General features: G+C 42.9%; 1 protein-coding gene and 1 long non-coding RNA gene across 3 annotated transcripts in view; one reads left to right on the top strand and one right to left on the bottom strand.

Annotated features, from left to right (window-relative positions):
- GPR132 (G protein-coupled receptor 132) overlaps nt 1-25,856 on the bottom strand; it is a 144,514-nt gene that overhangs the window by 96,049 nt on the left and 22,609 nt on the right. The window lies entirely within an intron of this gene.
- Nucleotides 11,403-12,733, top strand: LOC120402776. The gene is made up of 2 exons (XR_005597285.1): nt 11,403-12,069; nt 12,462-12,733. It is a non-coding gene; the product is annotated as an uncharacterized LOC120402776 (long non-coding RNA).

Here is a 25,856-nt window from a genome sequence, read left to right as displayed (position 1 = left end):
ATCAAGCGCTCAGGATGAAAAGAACCAAACATTCGAAGTCACTTGTTAAAGAAATAGAAGATATGACCCATATCATCATACAGCAGCAGTTCTTTATATCGATCATATGTTATGAAAGACAAGTGGCTACAGATTAAGATAAGAATGCCACTGCAATAGATTATACTTTGATTGCAAGCTCTTTGGGGCCAGTGAAAACTTTTTGTTGTATTCATGTACAGCACCTGATGTAACGGGGGTCTGGCCCCTCACTGGAGCCCCTATACATTACTATAGTACAAATAACAAATAGCTTTGACTTATAGAGCTGTTATGTTGCCATTAGCCAAAATTATTTGCTAAGGTTTTACAACCTGTTCTATAACATTTGGACTTTTGATTTCAGGTAAGGGGCAGTTAATACTGACACATGAAACCCAGAGTCTTTCCACATATATATGGTAGTTTCAGGCGATTGCATGACTATACGCACGTCTGCACAGCCCTCGGAAGTGAGCCTCTCAGCCCCCTTCAATAGATTTGCAGTAGCAGGGCTGGGCTAGCATTCTAAAAATAGCTGTGTGGACAGCACTTTGAAGCTGTGGATCAGGCTGGAGTAGGGTGACCAGATGTCCTGATTTTATAGGGACAGTCCCGATATTTGGGGCTGTGTCTTATGTAGGCGCCTATTACCCCCCACTTTTTCACACTTGCTGTCTGGTCACCCTAGGCTGGAGCCTGGGCTCTGAAGCCAATCCCCTCCCCTAGGCTTCAGGGTCTGTGCTCCAGCCCGAGCTGTGACTGCAAAGTGCTGTGTCCACACAGCTATTTTTGGAGCATGAGCCTGAGCCCTGCTAGCCAAAATCCATCAATCCAGGCTGGGGCACTTGCTTCCGTGGGCTGCATAGACATAACCTACCAGAGCCGGAGTAATGTAATGTAAAAAGGATCAATATGCCTACAGGGAAAATGTAATTTTTCTGTTTTCCTTCTATAGGGAGTGTTTGAGATGGAACATAGAGGAGCTTTCTTCTGTTGAACTCACAGAGCTACTATTTATGAGCATTGATTTCCTACTTTGAATGTTGATCTTGACCCTTATGTCCCCAGCTAGCATTTTGCATAAACAAAAGAGCATTGCAAAGAAGTCAAAGCCGGATGTACCTACAGCAAATAAATGTCTTCCTTGCTGACAAACACAGAATGAATTGACCTCTTGCACGTCATGTCTGGTCGTCTGACCAAAACTGACAGTCACAGCTTTCCTTCTAGAAGCCTGCTTGAGGCACAGGATATGAGGAACATAAAAGTAACATCACTTACATCAAAACCATGAAGGGCAGGATTTCCTATACCACCTTCGTTACTTGTATCATATTGCTATGAAAGTTATAACTACAGCTGGGCAAATACCTGAAGATACGTTATGTGACTATTGGCTGGAATTTTAATTAGCAAGTCCATAAAACTATAATAATTTGGTTCAGCTGTGCTCAAGCCCCTTTTTGGGTGTTCACTTTCTGCAAATATTGTACTGGATGAGAGTTCATCAGAAGACATGTTTGTGGAAACAGTGAATTTTAAGTAGATGTCAGGGACTATTTGCAGAAAGTGAATGCCACCAAACTCACAAATGAGAGCATTTGCAACTGAAAACCTAATTCTAGTTGTTATACTCATCCAGTTGGAGGACAAGGACAATACCACATAACCTACACATGCAGTCAAAACTAGCCAACTTTCCTCAAGTTTTAGAGGCTGAATACAAGAAGCAAACTCAACAAGGAGTCCTTGTGGCACCATAGAGACTAACAAATTTATATGGGCATAAGCTTTTGTGGGCTAAAACCCACTTCATCAGATGCATGGAGTGAAAAATATGGTAGGCAGTATATATATTACAGCATATGAAAAGATGGGAGTTGCCTTACCAAGTTGGGGGTCAGTGCTAACGAGGACAATTCAATCAGGGTGGAAGTGGCCTATTCTCAACAGTTGACAAGAAGAGGTGACTATCAGAGGAAACATTACTTTTTGGTGTGCTAACGAGGACAATTCAATCAGGGTGGATGTTGCCTATTCCCAACAGAAGCAAACTGCTTGTGAAGAAGCACCACACCAGAAATTATGTTACACAGGAAATGACAGGAAATAAAAATAAGTGAAAACTATTCCTGCTCGCAAATTGCCCGTGCACTGCGTATAGTGGCCATGTTCATAGGGTAGATGATTAACTCTGCTTTATAAACAAACATATGGCACAATACCGTGAACAGTTCCTTCGTAGTATGATTTTTGTCATGAGCCACATTGGCCCTGATCGTTCTAGTGACACCAGCTGATTTCAGTGGAGCTGCACACATTTATGCCAGCAGCAGTTCTGGCCCAGTAAGATTTTATTTTACAAAAAACACCCGCCCAGAGACTTTCATAGCCTAACGTCGCAACATGGGATACAAACGAGTGGGAAGAGTTCTCCCATAGTGCTATGGAATCATTGTGCGCAGGTAGTTAGGAAGCTGCAATACATCTACACACATTCCTTTTGAAAACAGTTGCTTTGGATGTAGGTCAGTTGAGGGGGGTGGACCTCCAGTTCCTTTGGTTTCATTTTACCAATGTCAATGGCATTCTGCATTGGTGCCTTTGGCATATCCAAGTCATGGCTGTAACAAAGAAACAGCTGTGGCAAAAACCGTTTGAAAAGCAGCATCAGACGCTGCACGTATAAAGGTAGGTGCTGTGGGCCACACTTGCTGCTGGAGTTCTGCCAGCAGAACCCAGCCTGCAGGTCTCTGGAACCAGGAACTTCTCTCCTAGAACAGGGCACAGCAAAGCAAGTACTTGCAACCCCTATTTTGCTGTGGAGCCCAGAGCCAGCAAGTGCAGACCGTAGAGTGCATGACAATGGCCCAGCCCCACACAAGGCCCTAGGAAGATTTGCTGATTCAACAGGCACTCTTATGGAGCCTCAGCCAGTGTTTAAAGTCACCTGCCCATTGGTGATGCTGCCACCTTGCTTCCCGCAGGGAGAGTCTCCATTGAGGCACAGCTGCCCCTATGGGCACAGGGTAGTAAGCGATACCTATTTTTAAAGCTGAAGTTGCATTAGGCTCCCTAACAAGGTTTAAGCTGGCAGGTTGACAGGGGTTAGAAATAAAACTGTTAGGCTTTTGGTGCCAATCCCATTTACACTCTCCAAGCCCAGGTGTTACACCTCCGTTGCCCCATTGAAATCATTGGGGTGACATGGGGTGTAGGTTAGTGCTGACTTTGGCCCTGGGACTGACACACTGGAATGGGCATCTCCACATTTTTAGCCTCCAGGCTGCAAGAGAAATGGCACACTGGAAAGAACCCTGGGCTAAGAGCGACCAAGGTGACTAGTGATTCCAGGTACCTACTTGCGACACCTTAAAGGGGCCTGATTTTCAGAGAGTGGATGCTCAGCACTGTCTGATGAATTGGGTCCCTTTTTGAGGTCTCAGCTTAGGCACTCAATTGTTAAAGTGCCCCAAGTCACGGGTTACTTGCAAAAATCTTGGTCATTGTGTTTTTGAAAGCAATGAAATTCTTACCGTTAAAAGATTTTTATTATTCAGATAAGAAACCTCAAAGACAATGGGCCAAGTTCATTCCTTGTGATCTCAGAGCATTTATGGATTTGGTCCATGCAATTTGACTCCTGGGCCTGTCAACTCTCTAGAATCAGGTTATTCCATGTAAAATAACTATGTGAAAGGCAGAGCAGGGCTGCAGCATGACCGTCCTGAATGGGATAATTATCTGGAGAATGAGTGTAGAAAAAGGTCACAGTTCTGAGTTAAACGGGAGCACTCTGTGCTCCTACATTAAAGATTTAAAAGAAGGGACTGCCAAGCTTTCAAACACACAAGGGGATTGTACTGCGGAACAGAAATGGATACCACATCGTCACTGATTGCCATTCTAATGGAATATATTGTGAAATGCTTGTAACGATACATGCTTTTAAATTACTCACTCAAATGCTAATTGGTCTCACTCCTTATGTCCTCCAGCCTCCGCTTGTACTTGTCTAGATAGGGAAAATGTAAAGGAATGACAAATACCTCCACCCTAATTCCAGTTCCTTTAGGTCATGTACCACGCCATTTTTATGGATCTTAAAAAAATTCCTTTACCATCGAGTAAGTACGCCAAGCAACATAGACACAGTCCAATTGAAGAGTCAGGAAGCACATTCCCCACTTAACTCAGTCAAGTTTGAGGTTCATATGGAATTTCTCCGACAATCATTGACATCGGGTAATGGTTCGGAACGTTTCAGACTATCTATGGGAAAGTTGCTTGTTGTTTAAGGGCAGTAGTTTTTTGGGAGTGGGGGTTGTTTTGTTTAAGAAAAGTAAAGGGAGCATGTTTCTCTGCTCTGTTACATCAGTACAGAACATGTGGAAAAGCCTCCAATTCATGCAATAGGAATTTCTTGTGTGGATGAATATATAATGACTGTGAAACATTTGCACAACACCATCCCCGTGCAGTAGGGAAGTTCTATTATTCCATTTTGACAGACAGGGAGATTAAGTAATTCAGCTTCCAAACATTGGAGCTTGTTAAACTGAAGCGACACAAATTCAGACTGGAAACACCGTGCACACTTTTTTGACAGTGACGGTAAGTAACCACTGGAACAATTTACCAAGGGTCATGGTGGATTCTCCATCACTGGCGATTTTTAAATCAAGAATGAATGTTTTTCAAGAGGTTCTGCTCTACTTCCAATGGGAATTATTTCAGGGAAGTTCTATGGCCTGTGTCATAAGGGAGGTCGGGCTACATGATCACAGTGGTTCCTTCTGGCCTTATCTATGAAAAAAACTTGTCCAAGGTCACACAGGAAGTCTGGTAGGGCAGGGAGTTGAACCCAGTCATTTTGTCTGGATCTCAAATCAGTGCCTTAGAACTAAACTATCCTTCCTCTCAGCTGTGGTAGACATTCTGGAAGGAATATTAGCAAGGGTGAAAGGGCATCACCTATATCATGTCAGCAATTCTCGTATATTAGCAGGATTCATCTTAGTATATATCATACCATGCTGGGCTAGGAATCAACGTCTTAGGAATTGTTTTAGTGAATGTAAGTGCTTTTGGCTCGCTTAAAAGTTTACAGTGTGTACAATGTGTTGTGGATTGTGTGAGAGTGAGGACCAGAGGCCTAGTAGCTGCTAGCTGAGTGTGCACAACCAAGGCTGTAGCCTCCTGTCCTTTGATCACCCTTCCCATGTGTGTTAATGAGGGGGCAGGGCTGAGGTAGGGAAAAAGGGATCAGAAAGCCAGACACTAACGCCTGGTCTACACTGGGGGCGGGAGGGAGGGGAGGAATCGATCTAAGATACGCAACTTCAGCTACGAGAATAGAGTAGCTGCAGTCGATGTATCTTAGATCAACTTACCTCCTGTCCTCACGGCGTAGGATCGATGGCCACGGCTCCCCCATTGACTCCGCTTCCACCTCTTGCCCTGGTGGAGTTCCAGAGTCAGTCAATGGCAGAGCGTTCGGGGATCGATTTCTCGCATCTAGACAAGATGCGATAGATCGATCCCCGATAGATCGATCGCTACCCACCGATCCAGCGGGTACTGTGGACGTACCCTTAGTGACCAAGGGGAGGTAGGAAGCAAGGGACAGCAAACTGGGCCTTTGTAGCAGGAAGAGAGCATGAGATCAGCATGATTTCGGAAGGCTGCAACGCCAGTACCAACACTGCTCTTGGCTTCTCCTCTTGCACCTGTAAGCAGACAGAAAACCTGACCACTGATGCCTCTACCTAGGTCCTGGTGTGTATTTGCAGAGATTATAGCCAGCATTCCCCCTGTCATAGAAAGTCAGACTGAAGAGATCAGCCAGTGTTAGGGATGCCTACTGGTAGAATCTCTGAGGAAGCGGGATAGCTACAGGGGGAGGTGGCTAGGCTGAGGGGCATCTGTGCACATGAAGAATTCATTAAAATCCAAGGTTGAGGCAGCAATCCAGCCGGAGAGGACTGCAGTAGTACCACAAAGGGAGGAGGAAATGGCTCCTTCACAGGGAAGAACCTGGCTGCTGATTACTTCTGGCAAGAGGCAGTGCTCCAGCCATGCTCCCAATCCATTGGACATAGAGATTTTAAAAAAAACAACAACAATGTTATGTTGCTCTGGCAACAAGGGATGAGGGATCTCCCCCAAAAAGTGCAGGAGAAGCTCTGTACTCTGAAGGGTGACAGTGGTTAGTGACTCCCTTCTAAGGGGGATGGAGGCATCCATCTGCCAAATGGACTTGGCTTCCCAGGAGGCGAGCTGGCTGCCAGGGGCCTGTCTCCAAGACATTATGGAAGAATTGCCGAGCACCATCCAGTCCTCTGACTACTACCCCATGCTGCTTATCCACAGGGGCACTAATGATACTGCAATATGTGACCCTGAGCAGATCAGAAGTGACTACAGGGCTCTGGGACTGAGGATGAAGGAATTGGGGGTGCAGGTGGTGTTCTCATCAATCCAGTCAAGGGAACAGGGAATAAAAACAATAATTTAGATGTCTCAGAGTCAACAGGGCCTGAGAAATACATCCTAACATACTTAAGGAACAGGCTTAAGAGATCTCTGAACCATTAGCGATTATCTCTGAGAACTTGTGGAGGACAGGAGAGATCCTAGAGGACCGGAAAAGGGCAAGTATAGTTCCTAGCTATAAAAAGGGGAATAAGGACAACCCAGGGAATTATTGACCATTCAGCTTAACTTTGATACCTGGAAAAATAATGGAGCAAATAATCAAAAATCAATTTGTAAGCACCTAGAAGATAAGATGATCAGTAAAAGTCAACATGGATGTGTCAAGAAAAAATCATGTCAAACCAATCTAATATTCTTCTTTGACAGAGTAACAAGTCTTGTGGATAAGGGGAGAACAGCAGATGTGACATATCTTTACTTTAGTAAGGCTTTTGCTACTGTCTCTCATGCTTTTCTCATAGTCTAGAAAAACTTACTATGAGGTGGATCCACAACTGGTTGGAAAAGCATACTCAGACAGTAGCTATCAATGGTTCAGTCAAGCTGCATGGACATACTGAGTGGAGTCCCACAGGGATCTGCCATGGGTCCGGTTCTAGTCAATATCTTCATAAATGATTTTGAAAAATGGCAGAGTACACGTATAAAGTGTGCAGATGATACCAAAACGAGAGGGGTTACAAGCACGTTGGAGGACAGGATTAGAATTCAAAATGATCTTGACAAACAGGAGAAGTGGTCTGAAATAAATAGAATGGAATTCAGTGAGGACAAATGCATGGTACTACACTTAGGAAGGAATAATCAATTGCAGAAATATAAAATGGGAAATGACTACCTAATAAGGAGAACTGCAGAAAAGGACCTGGGGGTTATAGTGGATCACAAACTAAATATGAAGCAACAGTAACACTGTTGGGGGGTGGGGGTGAGGGAGAAAAGGAAACATCATTCTGGGATGTATTAGCAGGAGTGTTGTAAGCCAGACACAAAAAGTAATTAGTTTACTCTACTCAGCACTGATAAGGCCTCAGCTGGAGTACTATGTCCAGTTCTGAGCACCACATTTCAGGAAAGATTTTGACAAATATTGGAGAAAGTCCAGAGGAGAGCAACAAAAATGATTAAAGTTCTAGAAAACATGACCTATGAGGGAAGATTTAAAAAAATGTGTTTGTTTAGTCTGGAGAAGAGAAGACTGAAGGGGGACAGGATACCAATTTTCAAGTACAAAAAAAGATTGTTATAAAGAGGATGATAAATTGTTCTCCTTATCCGCTGAGGATAGGGCAAGAAGTAATGGGCTTAAATTGCAGCAAGGGAGATTTGAGTTTAAAAACTTAACTGTAAGGGGAATAAAGCACTGGAATAAGTTGCCTGGGGAGGTTGTGGAAGTTCCATCACTGGAGGTTTTTAAGAACAGGTTAGACAATCATCACTCAGGGATGATCTAGATAATACTTAGTCCTGCCTCAGTGCAGGGGATTGGACTAGATGACCTATCAAGGTGCCTTCCAGTCCTACATTTCTATGAAGGGACGATGTACAATGTATTTGTAGTTTTCCATCCCACCATTTCAGCCTCAGACTCAGAGCTTACTATAAGTTTTGCTGTCTTTTCCAATGCAAACAACCTCACAGCACAGACATTATCCACACTTCCTTATAAGCTGGCTTCCAGTCTAAGAAAGCTCCATGGAGAAATTATATTTCTCCGCCTCCCCCCCGCGCCAAAAAAAGAAAGAAACATGTCACACAGTTCTATTTAAATAGGATATAAAACTCTTCACTCTGCAGTGGGGAGGCAGGTAGAAAAGCAGCAAAAATAAATATTTCTTTTTTATTTAATTGGAACAGTTAAACAATGGGAAAATATTTGCTACTGAACTTGTGGAAGATTCAAATGACTCCAGAAACAGAGATCCACAGAGCTATTTAAACCTTGACAGAATGGTCAGTTCTCTGCATCATCAAGAGCTTATCCTGAATGGCATTTTCTTTTGTTGTCTGTGGGTGACTGTGTCCTACTCTCCTGATTACATGGGCTAGATTCTGCTCATCAGGGGCACAGGAAATCATGGCGGCATGTGTGTCAATAAGCCATTCTCAAACTTAGAGGATAAAGCAGCTTGAAAATATTGCAGATCTACAGAGAGAGAGAATGAAAAATAGCAAAAGGCTTCTAGAAGCAATGAATGGGCACCAGTGAACATTTCAAGGAGTAACAGCAGTTCAGATTCAAATCAAAGCAGACTTCGAGTAATGTTGTGGTTTGAACCAAAGAGTTTGCATGGCCCTACAAGCTGGAAACAAGCACTCCGGTCACGCAATTCTTTGATTTCTACAAAAAAGTAATTAGAAAACATTCAAGAGACTGAAACAGGCAGTGTCAAGAGAAAGGAAGTGTGGATTGAAACCCCAAATACTTTCAATTAGTTAAGTCCATATTTGAGGCATGAGTTAAACTCAGATATGTATTGCCTAATTCAGATGCTTGTAGTGACAACTACATTAACCCCTTTGGCACTGGGGGCTAGGGTTTCCCAATACCCGCTCTAAATGGATGCCAGTTGTAATGCAAACACGCAGTGGGGATTATCCATGTTTTTCTCTAAACTGTGCCAAGAAACTCCTCTTTTGTGAACAGTTGATCCAGCTGAATTTAGAAAAACACCAAGGTCCTCAGAGGTTGAATTCTAGCACTTGCCAGATCATACAGTGGAGACAGAGTATACTTTTTAAGCAGGATGTGTCTTGTTAGTTGGAAAAGCTTAAAAACCAACACTTCAGGGTGTTTGGCTGCAGAAAACTTCCACTAAAGAAGCATGAAGGTTTCCTGAAATCAAGAGCCCTAGAAACTATGGAGTTTTCTTATTTTCTTAAATCCTAAACTGGTGCAGTACCTTCGTTGGAATAAATGATTCCTTATTTACACAAGTCCTCTCTCCTTTAAGTATTTTATAGGGATGTAACATATATACAGAGCAACTGAAGTTCAGCCACCTCTGAGGGGGGAGACCACCAACCCAACTGGTGCACAGCAGACCCACGTGCTGGAGAGGAATCTGCGAAATCTCATGTTCCTAAAGGCCCCGCTTAACTTCAAGGACATGCTTAAGTGCTTTGCTGAAACAGGGCCAGAGTGCAACAAGCTCTATGTACCTGATTCCAGAGAGACTGTATGGCCTTGATTCAGCAGGAACAGGCCCTATATGAATATGAAGCCCTAGTGATTTGCCCTTCTGCCTTCTCAGGGCCTCGTGTGCGTGCCGTGGCTGTCTTTAGATGATAAGCGCGACTGGCTAGTGTGCCTAGGATGTGTCTGTGATTAACAAAAAAGAAAGATTTTCTCCCACTCCGGTAGCTTCAGAGCACGTTGTAGAGAGTTTTGGGTCTGAGATGTTTTCTCACACCCCACGAGTATCTCAGTATGTGTAATTGCCTATTGTTCTTACTCCCCCCCCAACCTGTCTATTATTATTATTAAATCTGCATCGCCTGGAGGCCCCAGTGAGCTAAAAATGTCATTGTGCTGGGTGCTGTACAAACACACAGACTGTGAGCTCCCTCAAAGCAAGGACCCAGCCAATGAAGTAAGTAAGTGATCTCGCTCACACACAGTTTTGGGAAAATTTCTGTCCTCCACACCCCAAAACAGAATGATCTAAATTGCTTGAATGCAAAACTCTGAATGAAGCTGTTGCTTTGAACATGTACAGACAGTGATTACCATAGCAACAGAAGCTATGTGTGAAAAGCCGTGGGAACAGTTCCTCCTCCCCCCATTCAGGTTTCTTTTCAGTTTTTTTTTTTTTTTTTTATAAATAGGTGCCCATATCAATTCACTCCATGAACCAAACACCTAGGGAGACACTTTGAAAGCAGCGAGCCAGATTAGCACGGCACGACACCAATTATCACACTGGCAAACCAGCTTTGTGGGCGCCCCACACTGGAAAAAAATATATACTCCAGTATCGAAGGAAAGTCTAATAAGACAAATTGAAAGAAAGTGAATTGTGGGAGGGTTTGCTTCCTTCATTTAGGGCCTTAAAAGAATATCCCAAATTGATCCTGAGTAAAATCTGTACAGCACTATTTGCTTGCTCAGTAGTCAAGTCAACATAGGCGCAACAAAAGTTAAATCCATTTAACATCAGGTTGCTAATAGCTAGAACAGCACAAAATCATATAGGTTAAGCAACCCCATAACAAGCAGCTCATTAGAATGAGTTACAATTAGTTTACTTAGAAAGCTGGTACAGCTTTCAAAAAAACCCCACACACCCCTCCTGAAAATGGGCCCCATTACCGTGTGTGAAACGTTAAGATGGAGCAATTTTAACATTCTTGTAAACATAAAGGGGCATATTCCCAACAAGCGGCATAGCCCTCCATTAGCTGGAACTATGTCACTTTTGACCAGTGAGGATCTGCATCAAAGTTCTTTTCATTGACTTGACTTGTAGCCAAAGGACAACAATAAAGGAAAAACATTTTATAGAGTGACAGCAGGTTGTTTCTTTTTTCTTCGGAGTTTAGGATTACAGGTATAACCAATTCTAACCCAAATTTGAGTTCATCTTATCACTCGTTTTCAAGGATCCAGATGTCTGCTAGTTTATTCATGAAAACATTTATCAGTTTAGAAAGTTTCACCAATTGTCATGACAAATATTTGTTTGAAAATCTGTACTAGAAATTAGAGCTAGACAAAAAAATTTAAGGGTTCTCTCCACCTCCCACTGAAAAAATTGAATTTTGTCAGAAATTCTAAATTTGGAAATGATAGATGTGATCTATCATTAAGTGTTTGATCTACTATTCACTATTGTTCCGTTTAATAGGTTACAGCCATGCAACGAGGAAGCAGAAACTCCATGTGAGGAATTGCACATCATGAGTGAATGGCAGATAATAGTCTTAAGTTTTGTCTACACTAGCACTTTTGTCAGTCAGGAGTGTTAAAAAAAACAAAATACAAACAACCACCCTAGACTGACAAGTTTTACCGACAAAAGCGCTGGTGTGAACAGCACTGTGTTGGTGAGCGACACTCTCCCGCCAACATCGCTACCGCCACTTGTTGGGGGCGGTTTAATTATGCCAGCAGGAGAGCTCTCTTCCTTCAGCATAGAGCGACTATACAGGAGACCTTACAGCTGCCGCAGTACAGCTGTGTCACTGTAAGGTCTGCAGTGTAGACACAGCCTAGGTGTACAGTTGCCAACCAATAGGCAGAAACGTAATCACATTATTTGAAGACTTATGAAGATACGTTTGCAGAAGTCTGGATCAGCCCCCAAACAACCCGCAAAAAAAGGATTGAATTAATTGGACCGTTTATTTACAGTGAGTAATTCCATCAACTCCAATGCCCAGGTAAAAGTCTCGCTCACTAGTTTTGGAAGATGTAAATTGATGTAAAGATTTAAATATTAAACCACATCATTGTACTCTACCAGCCTTAGAGAAACTCCCTCCCTCCCAGTGTGACTTTGTGAAGGACGTGTGCTTTAAAGATGCCTCAGAGGAGCAGTATAGATGTAGGTGAGTAGAATTAACAGCTATAATCTCAGGAGGACAGAACCTGATATATAGAAGACCAAGTTCTAGTTTCTGGGCAAGCATGAAGGTATTAAAAAGATATTAACCACTTGCCAAGTAAATATAGGCTAGATTCTCAGCTGGTATAAATCAACATAGCTCCAATGAAGTTAATGGAGCTATGCCAATTGACACCATTTTTACTGCTGTTTGTATTCCTTGTATTTTTTTTTTTATTGCCGTAAAACCCGGGATCCGAAACAGAGATCAAGGCCTTATTGTAGTAGGTGGTGCCTGTGCACATAAGAAACAGCCTTGGCCCTGGAGAGATTACAGTTTAATAAACCAAACCAAGGGGTGGAGAGAGGGAATTTTTATTCTCCCCTATTTTACAGATGGGGAACTGGAGCAGAGAGAGACGGTGTGTAACCACGAGCATGTAACTCTGTCTGTAGCAGAGCCAGGAGTTGAAGCCAGATCTCGAGTCCCAATGTGGTACCTTAATCATGAGACCATCCACCCAAGAAACTTCATAGTCATTGACATAGTTGGCTGACAGTGACTCAGAACCAGAAAAGGCTTTTAGCTCTGATGATACAGAACGGAAACATGCATGTTGCAAATTTACTGTTTTCTGGAAGGAAATAAAGATGTGTTGGTAAATCTATAGGAGTGTTTGTCACACCATCATCTTTATAAATGTGCTTTGCAGCTTCGGTGCCTCGTGGCATTTTTATAGGAGATCCCTAGGGTAATGTGGAGAAGTATTTCACACAGATTAAAAATGTTAAGAAAACTCATCAGGTGCAAAAATATAACAGCAGGCTGCCAGAGGTGTTACACAACACACAAGCAGGCAAACAATGAAAAGCGAGGTGCCAATATTCAGGTCAAATTGCCTTAGCTGTGAAAATAGCTTAAAGGAGTGAATATTAATGAAACCGTAATTTTTTTTTAAACTAATGAATGCTGCTTTTCTCTAAGCTTCATTGTGTGCCATGGTATGGGCGAAGGCTAACCCTGCTATCTCATTCATTACCCCTAGGTTCTAATTAATCCTTATTCTGCTTCTTGAGAAAAAGTCATGTTTCCCCGTTAGCCCCCGGCCCTCAAATTCCCTGTGTCCCATTCTCTCTCTGGCTTACTTTTACCTTTCACGTTTACCTTTGGCACAGCTGGAGAACTTTTACAGATACCCTCAAACAAACCTTCAGATCTCTCTCATGTCAGCTGTTTTCTTTTTAAAACCAGAGACGTCTGTTCTAAAAAATAACTCATCATTACAACCCATTTGTAATAATTGCCTGAATTATTAGAATACAATCATAAATAATTCATACCAAAGCTCTGAGTCCTTTCTCCAGCCTTTTTGGACTATGTTTGCATAGCACCTAGCACAATGGAGGCCTTAATCCATAACTAGATCCCCGAGGCACCTCTGCATTACAAATACAATAAAAAACTGGATCTAATTATTCATGTAATTAACATCCTTTTTGCATTGGTGCAACATCTCTGCAAATCTAGTTTGTTTATTTTTAATGTAACTAAATCAATTTGCTGTTTTTTAACGTGACTATGGGTATGTCTGCACTAGAAACACTACAATAGTGCATCTGCAGCCGTGCCTCCATGGCATAGAGGCTCACTACAGTGATGGAAAGGATTCTTCCATTGCTGCAGTAAATCCACATCTGAGAGGTGACAGCTAGGGTAACGGAAGAACCTAGCAGTGGTTACACTGGGGCTTATGTTGGCTTAATTGCATCACTCCGGGGAGCAAATTTTTCACACCCTGAGCAACACAGCTAGGTCGGCCTAACCTTGCAGTTTAGACTTGTCCTATTAAAGCTCTAATTCTGCAAACCTTTATTTAAGATACGATCCCATTAATCTATGTTTACTCCTCACATATGCTTCCTTTCCGTAAAATTTCAAACCACTGAGGTTTAGGGACAAAAGTGTTTGTGGAAAGGGAATTTCAAGTTGCTCCATGTACATTTATGGAAAATAATTTAAAATTAGTGAACCCAAGTGTTCATATTTGGAGTATAGGCTGTTGCAACTCAAATTCTGAATATTCATAAACAACCCATAATATGAGATTTGAAATCTTTGTTAAAGAAATTCAGACAATTAATTGGAGGAAACAAATATTCCCTGATCAGAAAAAGTAGTTCCATTAATTCCAAATTCACTGCAAAATTATCCACTCTACTTCTAATATGAATAATACTTGTAAGGAGTGCTTTCAGGAAATCACATCCCTGCTAAATCCATCCCTATTCAGAAAAGCATGTGTTTAAATCCCACTGAAATCAAGAATACATAAGCACATGCTTAACTTTAAGCAAAGTAATTAAGTACATGTTTAATTGGGACCCAGGTAAGGTTTGTGTGTCTTTCAAGAACAAGAAGAGATTATGTGAGAGCCCTGTAATCTCATAAATGATCAGTAATACAGTAATGAGACAGTGTGTGGTATGCTTTTAAGTGATGACAGACAGGGCCGCCCAGAGGATTCAGGGGGCCTGGGGCAAAGCAATTTCGGGGGCCCCCTTCCATAAAAAAAATGTTGCAAAACTATAGACTATATTATAGACTATATTATATTCTCATGGAGGCCTGGGGCAAATTGCCCCATTTGCCCCGCCCCCCCCGGGCAGCCCTAATGACAGACAACCATGGGGGAAATACTGGTGACACCCATTGCTGTAGTAAGCAGTTTCACAGCATACCGGACATGGTGCTGAGGCGCAGCACCGTCTCAGGGTCCAAGTACGCTGCTTACAGTAACATTTCATAGGGCCGCTTGTTCACTATTTCATTCCCAACTTGCTTTGCCCAATCCCATTTTATTTCTTTAAAGCAACGAGAGTGACTGAAAGCATGCGGGCAGCGAGCAGGGTCTTGTGCTGACGCAAAATACAATAGTGATTGTCATTTAGGCATTTGTGAGATGAAGAAAATAGTGTTGTTGGCTGCTGTGTTTATTCTGGCTGAGATTTCCAAAGCAGCCTGTGGGTGCAGGGTGCCCAATGCCCACTGAAACTGGCCTAGCTCCATAAAGCTCCTTGAAAATCTCAGTCTTCAGCAGTGTATCCTAGCAAGTTCTCTCTCTACAAGCCTGATCCAAAGGCCATGGACTTCCTAGAGGGTCTGATCCAGAACCCACTGAACATTACTAGAAATAGGAAAGCCACCTGGAACAATCAAATCTGAATTGACATGTCATCAGTACCACTGAGAGACTCCGTAGCTTACAAAGGATTGAAACCTTCCCTATCATCTCATCCTATTAGAAAAACCCACCACCCTCCCCATTCCTAGATAGGGTGAAGATTTAACATCCGGGGATGTCTAGGGCTCGGTCCTACAAGATGCTGAACACGGGGGCCCAGATACAGAAAAATCATCTCTGCATGTGATTTTGGCCTTAAAGAAAACTATGAATAATCTTCTGGATTTGGTCTGAGTGGAAGGACCGGAGTGATTTCAGGGCATTTTCATTCACTCTGCAGGCTCTTGGAGAATTTGGGGATCGACAGCATCAAAAGCCTTGGAAGTGTGTGGATGCACTTCCCTTGTTCTTGGAGAGGAGAAGGTTGGTCATCCACCAGAGTAGCAAGTGTTGTCTCTGGGCATTGCCCTGAAGCCTGACAGAGGGATGCAGGAAATGGGAAACTGAGAAGCAGTGTCGGAGGCTAGTGTGTTGCTTACTTCACAATTAGCTCACTTAAGAGAGGTGAAAGTGAGCGGTAGTTTGCCCCGTACTGCAGAAACCATTGCTCAGCAGCAGAAACCTTGCAGACCATTGCACTGTGAAAGGTCTCCCCTTATTAGGGGAAGAGTTTCTTACCCAGGCTGGTAGGGGGTATCAAGTGTTCTTTACACTCTCTTAATATCTAGGATGGACAGGTGGCAAAGTCAGGGGGGTAGCACTGAGGACCCTCAGTGTTTCCAGGACTACTTTGGAGAATGAACAGAAGAAACCCAAGCAAGACAATGGAGTCTGATTATCATTGCTGCCATGTCAAGGAACAAAGAGGAACAGGATTCTGTGCTACCAGCCTAAGGCAGATTAAAAGGTTAAAATTAAAGAGGCAAATCACATGCATTATATACAGTAGAATTACTACTTTATACCATTGTGATTTGATTTCCTCAAGAGAAACAGACAATGAAAGCCAGGAAGGGAGATCATAAATCTGAAATGTGGCATTTTAGATACTTTGACTGACTGCAGTATGGAGAATAACCCACCCTAACCCTACACATTAAAATCTCAACATTTATTGCACTATGAATTAAAGTGGATTTTTATAGGAATTTGCTTACAAACATATGATCTAATACCTACTGTCCCACCCCCATTCATATTATATCTGTAGTGAGTAGTAGCTAGCAGCAGTTATATTGGACCTTGGCAAGCTTCAGTGTCTTTCCCCATGAAACGGAGGGGAGTTGATCCATATTCACCCCTCCACCCCAAGATCTGTTCATCTGTGAAACCCTACTCTCCCCATCATGGGTAGAGGGAGAGAAGCCTTTTCCAGGCTAGACACTCAACTCCCACAGTGTCGCTGGCTGGCCTTGCTTTATAGTAACAAGGGAACAAACTGGGACTGATGTCAGATTGCAACTATCATCAATTATTTGCATTTCAGCAGTACTAAGAGACCCCCACCCCCACCCCCAGAGATCAGGGCCCCATTGTGCTAGGAATATATCTTGTCAGAGAAAGTCCCTGTCTCACAGAGCTTCTAAACAGACAAGGCAGACAAAGAGTAGAGACACTGTCCCTATTTTATAGCTTGGGAACGGATACAGAGAGATTAGATAATTTGACCAAGGTCACACAGGCAGTCTGTGGCAAAACCAGAAGTTGAACTCAGCTCTCTGGTGTCCCAAACCCTTAACAACCAGGCCATCCATCCTTTGATTTAGCAAACTAAACTAAACAATTTAGTTTGGAAATTAGAAATTTTAACATTTCCATTTTTTAAAAATGGAAATGGTTAATTTGGGACCCAGATAATTTCTTGCAAATCCAGAAAGGATTCAAATAAAATGTGGAAGTATTTAGGAAAACAGATCAGCAATTAGTATACAAACTGGCACTTATGTAAGTGTACTACCCCTTGCATCTTTAGAATCACTCCTCAAATGCTATTTTCAACATGTTTGCATTCCTGTTACCATGGCATTTCCCTTTAGCAACATTTGAAATGCAGTCTTTGGTGTTAATTGGTTGCCAATGTCTTGAGAGTGTGATGCACTGCTTTGGCTTCAGCATGGCCAAACACACACTTCTGAAGCTGGGCTGCTAAGCAGAGATGAGTGGGTCCCAAATATTTTGATAGGCACAGCCCACTACAACATCAAAATAGGAAGCCCAGCTACCCACAGATATCTGTGCCTCCAGCTATAATCTTGATCTGTGTCCAACCAGCAGCCTACAGGAGTGAAATGTTGGATATAAAATTTCTCCTTCACTTCCTCTTTTCTCCACCCCAACCAAAGCTTCCATGACTACTTCTACAGGCACCCATCGCTGCAGCATTATAATGTTCCCGTGTATCACAAGCACGTGGGTGTATTTTACATGGCTTAGGTTAAAATTCAAAACACACAGAGATGAAGAAAACCTTGCCAGTAAGATGAATGTCCAGAGACTAAAGTTAGCAAGACAGCCTGGACAAAGAGATACACGGAATGCCATTTTCTGAACACGGCCAGGCTCAGGATTGGATGCATTTGTGTTGGGTGTGAATTCAAGGGCAGAAGGCCTGTTACAGGAATATCCTGCCTCTAGCTCCTGAAAGCCTTACCCACTGGGGACAATTCGTTCTCATGTTGCTATTGAGGACAATCAGAAAGGAGGAGGGAGGCTGGCGAGATGAGCCGTAGGCTATTTGGGGCTCAGTAGATCGCAATCAGCCCCTTGCATTCTGCCATGAAGTTAGCAGTCAGTCAGCACAGAATGTGGAGCACCCGCACAATATGCTGTTACTGGTCCAGCTCACTCAGAAGATGGGAACTAGTTGAAACTGCCAGCTCAGGGCTGGGTCTAAATAATGCAGTCTCGCCGCAGACAGTTGTGATTTCAACTTCTCTTTCTGAAGCTGGTTCCCTTCTCCTGCGATCTTGCCAGCAAACACTTTCCTGATATTCAAACTCAATTGAACTTGCTTCCATCTTCCTCTCCACTGGCCACAGAACCATGCTGAAAAACTGTGTAAACACAGACCAAACAGTTGCAGCCAGTTGAACATGAGAACGGCCAGACTTTGGCAGTGGCCAGTGCCAGATGCTTCAGAGGGAATGAACAGAACAAGGCAATCATCAAGTGATTCATCCTGTTATCCATTCCCAGCATCTGGCAGTCAGAGGCTTGGGGACACCCGGAGCAGAGGGTTGCATCTCTGACCTTCTTGGCTAACAGCCATTGATGGACCTATCCTCCATAAACTTCTCATTCTTTTTTGAACCCAGCTATTTTTGAGTCTTCACAACATCCCCTGGTAACTAGTTCCACAGGTTGACTGTGTTGTGTGAAGAAGTATTTCCTTAGGTTTGTTTTAAACCTGCTGCCTATTAATTAGCCACACCGTGTGGTCAGGGAACCAAGCGGGTTATAAGCTGGTTCAGCAATCGGTTTTAAACACTGTTCTTTTGGACAGTGAAGACAGCTAAAATCTTCTCAGCCATTCCAAGTGTGAACTAAGTCATGTCAATGGGTTGTATCCTCTTACCCAGTGACTAGGCTCGGCCTTAGGCATACAGGCCTCTCGTTGCTAACTAATGGGACCAGATTCTCTCCTCTTAAGCAGCATTCCTTTATGGACAGTTACATTTACACATCACCAGACTATGCCTTGCACCCTCCAATTTTCCAGGCTGTGCATGTTTATTTCCCTTGTTCTTTTCTCACTGATTAGGTCATTCCCTCCACTCTCGTGTCTATCCTTGTTAATCTATAGCAGTAATTCTCAAACTTTTGTACTGGTGACCCCTTTCACATAGCAAGCCTCTGAGTGCGCCCCCCCTTCTAAATTAAAAACACTTTTTAATATATTTAACACCATTATAAATGCTGGAGGCAAAGTGGGGTTTGGGGTGGAGGCTGACAGCTTGTGACCCCCCCATGTAATAACCTCACGACCCTTTGAGGGGTCCTGACCCCCAGTTTGAGAACCCCTGATTTATAGTATTAACTGTTTCCCTCTACCCTTCTTATTGTGCACTGCTCAAAATGACCCACCAAAAGATTCTGTCTATGATTTTTAGCAATTATTTTTGCATGAATACTCATTTTTAATTTTTCATCAACCTTTGCACTCTGGGTCCCTCTCTGCATTACTGTTGTCCACAGCCTCAAGCGTCCCATTTTGCACTCATTTGTAAAAGTCATTACCCATGAGGGCTACTCCACACTTATCTTTGTTCAATTTTGTGTTATTCCCCTCTGCCCACCTCCAGCTCATTTATCCAGGTTCCCTCGGACTGCTGTCTCTTCTAAATGCTTAGCTATCCCCACCGCAAATGGGTAATAGATTTGAATTTGATTGATGCATTTTCTACCTCTTGCATACATATCATAACTCCCCCCTCCTCCATATGCACAGAACCCCCACTAATAATCCCTCTGATTATTAGATGCAGAATTTCACCTGGAACGGTTGTTGAGCTAATTAGTCTATAATTTCCCTTTTGGTAAAATCCTGTACCAGTCACCAGGGGCCACCCCTGTTCTCCAGGAACAGTTGAACATAATGGATAATGGTTAAGAGTTTTGCAGCTAATTCCTTTAATACCCTGGGGTATATACCATCTGGCCCTGTGTGCTGATTTAAACGCATTCACCTCCTGATATTTCTTTGCTGGTTCTTTAATGACTTTGCTACTTTCTCTCAGCCGACTGTTCAGCTGCTTTGCTTATATCGGATTGTTTAATGAACAAACTCTTAAGGGAAACAGGAATGAAGTAGGTGTTGAGTTCTCCGTCATTTCTCTCTCCTCAGTAAGTTGTTTCACTTGCTATGGGCCTTGCTGAAAGAATATAGTTTAAAATTCCCTTTTCTATCAAAGTCACTGAACCTAAGCAGTCAGAGATAGAATAGAAAATGTACTGTATGCACAGTCCTGCTTGGGTAGGGAGAGAACTGGTCTTTTCTAAGTATCCCACACAACAGGGTTTCCTCTACCTCCTCTTTCATCGTTCTGATGCAGCTCACTGGCAGGGAATTTTCCCTTTCTCAATTTCAACTCATTCTATAGCTCTCTAAATATAGTGTCTCTGCCCCTGTTTATGCCCTTCAGATATTTGTAGACTGCTGCCCCCCCATTGTCATCCCTTACGCAAGCTCTATTTAAATATCTCTTAGCCTTCATAAGTCACCCTCCCACCCAGCACCCTAATCATGTCTGTTGCTCTTCTTTGAGTGTTGCAAATCAATATATATTTGGCAATGTAGTGCCAAAACATTAATATTCCAACAGTTGTTGAACCATGCTTCTTAAGGTGGTGCCACTGTATATGCAGCTGAGACTTGCATTGGCCTTTTTTGACAAGCCAAACTGCACTGTAAAGTCATGCCTAATTAGCTGACAAGTATCGGCCCTCACTCTTTTTAAGCATTCTGCCATGCAGTGTATTTTGGATTTTTCTTCAACTGTATTAGCCTGTATTATCCCAGTTATGTTATTTCCCGGCCATATTACTAATCTCTTTAGGTGCCATTGGGTTATTTCTCTGTTCTCAGTGGCATCTGCAACTCCTCCTAATTTAGGATCATTAATGAGCTGTTTACTACCTCTACATACTGTGCACTTCCTCTGCACTATTTACAATTCATAGCCTGCCTTTGCTTCCCTCCTACCTCTTCCCCATGCTCATCTCCAAGTCTCTTTTTCTTTCTTATATCATGACACACACACTCTGCTAAAAACAGAAAATTCAACAAACTATGTCCTTCAAGTACTACTAGTCAATGATGATCTGCCCAGGGTGACGATAAAGGATAAACCCATTGGTTGAAGCAGAGAGAAAAGGATATTCAGTATACTTTTCATGATGGGTTTCTATTTTGATTTCCATTTGCATTGGTTGGTTCACTGTAACCTGCTGGATGGCTCCCCGTTCACTCAGACACTGTATTCAGTGCACTATGGAGTGTGTGTGTGTGTGTGTGTGTGTGTGTGTGTGTGTGTGTGTGTGTGTGTGTGTGTGTGTACACACACACACACACACACACACACACACACACATATATATATATATATACACACACACACACACACACCCACCCACCCTGCAGAAATCGGGTGCCAATTTTTGTTCTCTCTCACCTTTAACAAGGTGGGAAAACTACATATATGGTCTCAGACCAGGCAAACCAAAAGCTAATCTAGAACTGGTTTTGCACTCCTCTGCCCATTTGAAACCACACAGCAAATCATTCCCAACCTGAAATCTGACATTCTAAGTCCATTAATTGTATTTTCCTTCTCTCTGTGCTCAGTGTTTTATTGTTAATTGAGAGAAATTCTCATGTCATGGCCTTCAGCATCCAGTTTGCCAAGTACTTCTAGATTTCCAGCAAAGCATTGTCTGGATTCAGAGTACTTGATGCTCGTAAGAATGTTAGAGGGGATACTAGGAATGCAGATTTGGTAATGTTTAATTTGGTGCAAGGAGATACTGTCTAGGACAGTGGTTCCCAAAACTTGTTCTGCCGCTTGTGCGGGGAAAGCCCCTGGCGGGCTGGGCCGGTTTGTTTACCTGCCGTGTCTGCAGGTTCGGCCGATCGCAGCTCCCAGTGGCAGTGGTTCGCTGCTCCAGGCCAATCGGGGCTGCTGGAAGCAGCGCGGGCCGAGGGATCTACTGGCCGCCACTTCCCGCTGCTCCCATTGTCCTGGAGCGGCGAACCGCAGCCAGTAGGAGCCGCAATCAGCCGAACCTGCGGACGCGGCAGGTAAACAAACCTGCCTGTCCCACCAGGGGCTTTCCCTGCACAAGTGGCGGAATAAGTTTGGGAACCACTTGTCTAGGAGAACAGAAGAGTCAGTTATGGATTTATAGGGAAAATACACAAAGCTATGTTTAAAACTGTTGTCTTTGGAAAATAGTGCTTGCAAAGTATTTTCTTCCCTTAGGGGAGGTATTACTGGTGGTGCAGAAGGCGCTTGCAAACCACTTCGAGACTAAAGATCCACAGAAAGTCCTTGCCAAAATCCCCACAGGTGGGAGACACTCTGTGTACCATCCTGGATTCTACCATCCCTTCCAACCCAGTCGGCTCCTTGGCCATCCTGCTATCCATCTTCCAGCCCATAGGTATGCACAGCTTCCCTCTTCCAGAGAAAAAGAAGCCCTAGACTGCATTTGTGTTGCTCTGAGAGCAACTGCCCTCCATGGTGCTGTCTACTGGAAATGACATCGATATCAAAGGAGAATATGCTGCACAGAATGGCTGTCCCCTCCAGCAAGCCACTCCCTGAAAATACAGGGACCCAAACTCATTGTTCAGAGGATGACATGCTGCTGGCATTGGATGGTAGCACATGGTATGGTTGCAGCTCCCATCCTCCTATTCACCTTGGTCACATTGTGTTGAGAGATATTTGTGCATTCGCTCACCTCTGTAAAATAGTGCAGAGAGTAATATAGGGCTAATATTTTATTATTTCTACTGCAGTAGTGCCTAAGGACCCCAAACAAGGGTCAGAGACCCATTGTACGAGGGATGGTACCCTTTTCTAGAAAACTTAAATCTTATGTTATTGACAATAGGCGATAGGTGAACTGACAGACAAATGGGGAAGAGGGATGGAGTACAAGGTAACTGTAGAAACTGGTGCATTTGCATCAGAGATCTCAGCAGTCAGGTGGCCAACCTAGCCTATGCCAGATAGGAGTGAGTTGCAGGCATCGTGAGAGAGACATTTTAAAAGGTGGGATTTAAGAGAGGACAAGGGGGTGGGCTTTGTGAATTTTAGTAAGGAGATCTTTCTAGTCATGGGAAAAAACTTACAGAAATTAAGGACAACAGATAGCTATGAGGCCAGCTACTCTATCCCTCTAGAAGTGCAGGTGTATCCCCTATGCTACAGCTTCTCACACAGTTTAGTGGGTAGAAAACAAGACCACTGGATCTTACTCATTTTAAATGTTCTCACTTTTTTTAAAATCATGGATCCATAATGCAACATCAGAGGCCTGGGTAGAGCACTTATAAATAAAAATAGCTCTACAGCCAATATATTTAAGGCCCTTGAATGGTATCTCTGACATAATTCATCCTAAGCCTGTGAGACGGGGTAGAGTGTTGTTTGTTAAAGGAATGTGTATTGTGCTGATAACGGGTAGTGCTGACATGCTAAAGAGCGAGGAGTGATATTACAAAACTGAAAGCAAGGATCAGGTGTGAGAAAAGGAGTATGAAGGGAGACGTTATGTTGTACGGGGGAAGAGGAGTGAAATAGCTTCATGATAAGTGTGATTATAATGGGGCATTCCCAGCTTTCATTCTGTCTTCAATATCTAAAGTTGAATAGTGAAAAACTCCTACATCTTCCATTCTCTGAAGTTTGATTTTTAAAATTTCTTTATTGTTAGTGTAACATATGGAACAGAGGCATGAGTAGCGGAACATTTGGAATGGAGCCTGAGTGTGTTTAGGATATGTCTGGAAAAGGTCCATCTAAAGTTATTTCAGGCAAGCAAGTTATTTGCCCATTTTGGCGCAGCGCAAAATGAAAATACGGAGTAAGAAGTCATAAGGCCCAAGAAAGAGCAGCTGAAGTTCATCCTTTTTGGTATTCAGAAATGTAAGTCAGACATTACAATATGTGCCTTGTACATAAGAGCGGCCACACTGGATCAGACCAATGGTCCATCTAGCCTCATATGAGATCTCCCGACAGTGGCCAATGCCAGGAGCTTCAGAGGGAATGAACAAAACAGGTAATCATCAAGTGATCCATCCCCTGTCGCCCATTCCCAGCTTCTGGCAAACAGAGGGGCTAAGGACAATTCAGAGCATGATTTTCAATCCCTGCCCATCCTGGCTAAAAGCCATTGATGGGCCTATCCTCCATGAACTTGTTATAGTCTTGGCCTTCACAACATCCTCTGGCAACGAGTTCCACAGGTTGACTGCGTTGTGTGAAGAAATACTTCCTTTTGTTTGGGTGACCTCTAGTTCTTGTGTTATGAGAAGGAATAAATTACTCCTTATTTACTTTCTCCACACCATTCATGATTTTATAGACCTCTACCCTCCCCCTGTGTACAAACAAACAAACAAACCTGACACTGCACATTGAGGGATTGTAACCATGCCTCAGTGGGTCACAACTGAGGATGCCAAATTCGGGACAAACTGCTGAGAAATAGGGCAGATACACCCCAAGGCTGGTGGCTAATCTCCCATAGGATATACCACGCCAGCAACAAAAGTAAACTTCTCTTTTGCCACACTAGCTAACAAGAAGTCATAAAAGTAGTTTCCTTAGGCATTCCAGTCCTTATATTACTACCGAAAATACTAGACAGAGATGAATGGTTCTTTAAAACCAATCTCTTTAAGTAAAAAGGTTCTTCTGATCCCAAAGGGCCAGCCACACACTCAGATCACTATATAGCTTAGATCTTACCCCAAAAATCACGCTGAGGAGAATCCTTTAGTATCTGAAATCTAAAGGTATATTCATAAAAAGAAAAAATGGTGAGTTAAAATTGGTTAAAGGAATCAAATACATACAATAATTGCAACGTTCTTGGTTCAGGCTTGCAGCAGTGATGGGATAAACTGCTGGCTTAAGTCAAGTCTGTGGCTGCTTCCAAATCATTGGAAGGTCTTCAATTCCTTGGTTAGAATGCTCCCATTAGTATAAGTTCATAGTCCAGAGGCTGGAGCAGAAAAGAGGCTACAGCAGGAAAGAGGCAAAATGGAGGTGTTTCCAGTGCCTTTTATATCTTCTGCCATGTGGAGGGAAATCCATTGTTTCAAACAAAGCCCTCAGCACAACTAGTAGAAACTCACAGGTGACAAGACGGGGTTTGGAATTACATGGGCGAGTCACATATCCATGCATATTTTTGCTTAGTCACAGCAGGAAAGTCCATTATCTGTAGATGGGTGTCTCCCATGGTCCATTGTGAGTTAAGTATCCTTTTAATGGGCCACACAATTTGAATAGTCCCTCCGAGATGTGCTGGCTAGCTACCTTGTGGGCATTACCCCAGGAGCAAACATTTGAAATCCAGGTATAGAGCCAATATTTATAACATCAAATACAAAAAATGATACATGCATATGGATAGCATAATCATAACCAGCAAATCGACCTTTTCATAGACATCTTACATGCCACATTTTGTACAAGATTTGTTGTTAATATATTAACAGTGGTTGCAACAATGATCTATATGGTTATATTTTAATCAGATAACATCACAAGGATGTTTTCAGAGATGTATCCACAATGACTCCAAAATCTTGTGAGTGGTAACAGCTAATTTAGATCCCATCATTTTACATGTATAGTTGGGATTGTGTTTTCCAAGGTGCATGATTTCCCCCCATCTTGGCAACCTTCTGGATTTGATTTCACCTGCCTGCCACTTTAAGCAATACTAGACGATGGAGAGAAATTAACAAGATAAATGCAATAATGCATTTGTGATTCCTTAGTGCAGTTATGGCTGTTCCTCCCTTTTGATTTTCAGTGCTCCTAGGCAAGGATCTCTTATGTGGAAGTTATTCAATTTCAATAATATATTT

Source organism: Mauremys reevesii, linkage group 4 (assembly GCF_016161935.1).
Source record: "Mauremys reevesii isolate NIE-2019 linkage group 4, ASM1616193v1, whole genome shotgun sequence".
Taxonomy (NCBI): Eukaryota; Metazoa; Chordata; order Testudines; family Geoemydidae; genus Mauremys; species Mauremys reevesii.
The sequence above is the reverse complement of the archived record's forward strand: the minus strand, read 5'-3'. Positions and strand labels throughout refer to the sequence as shown.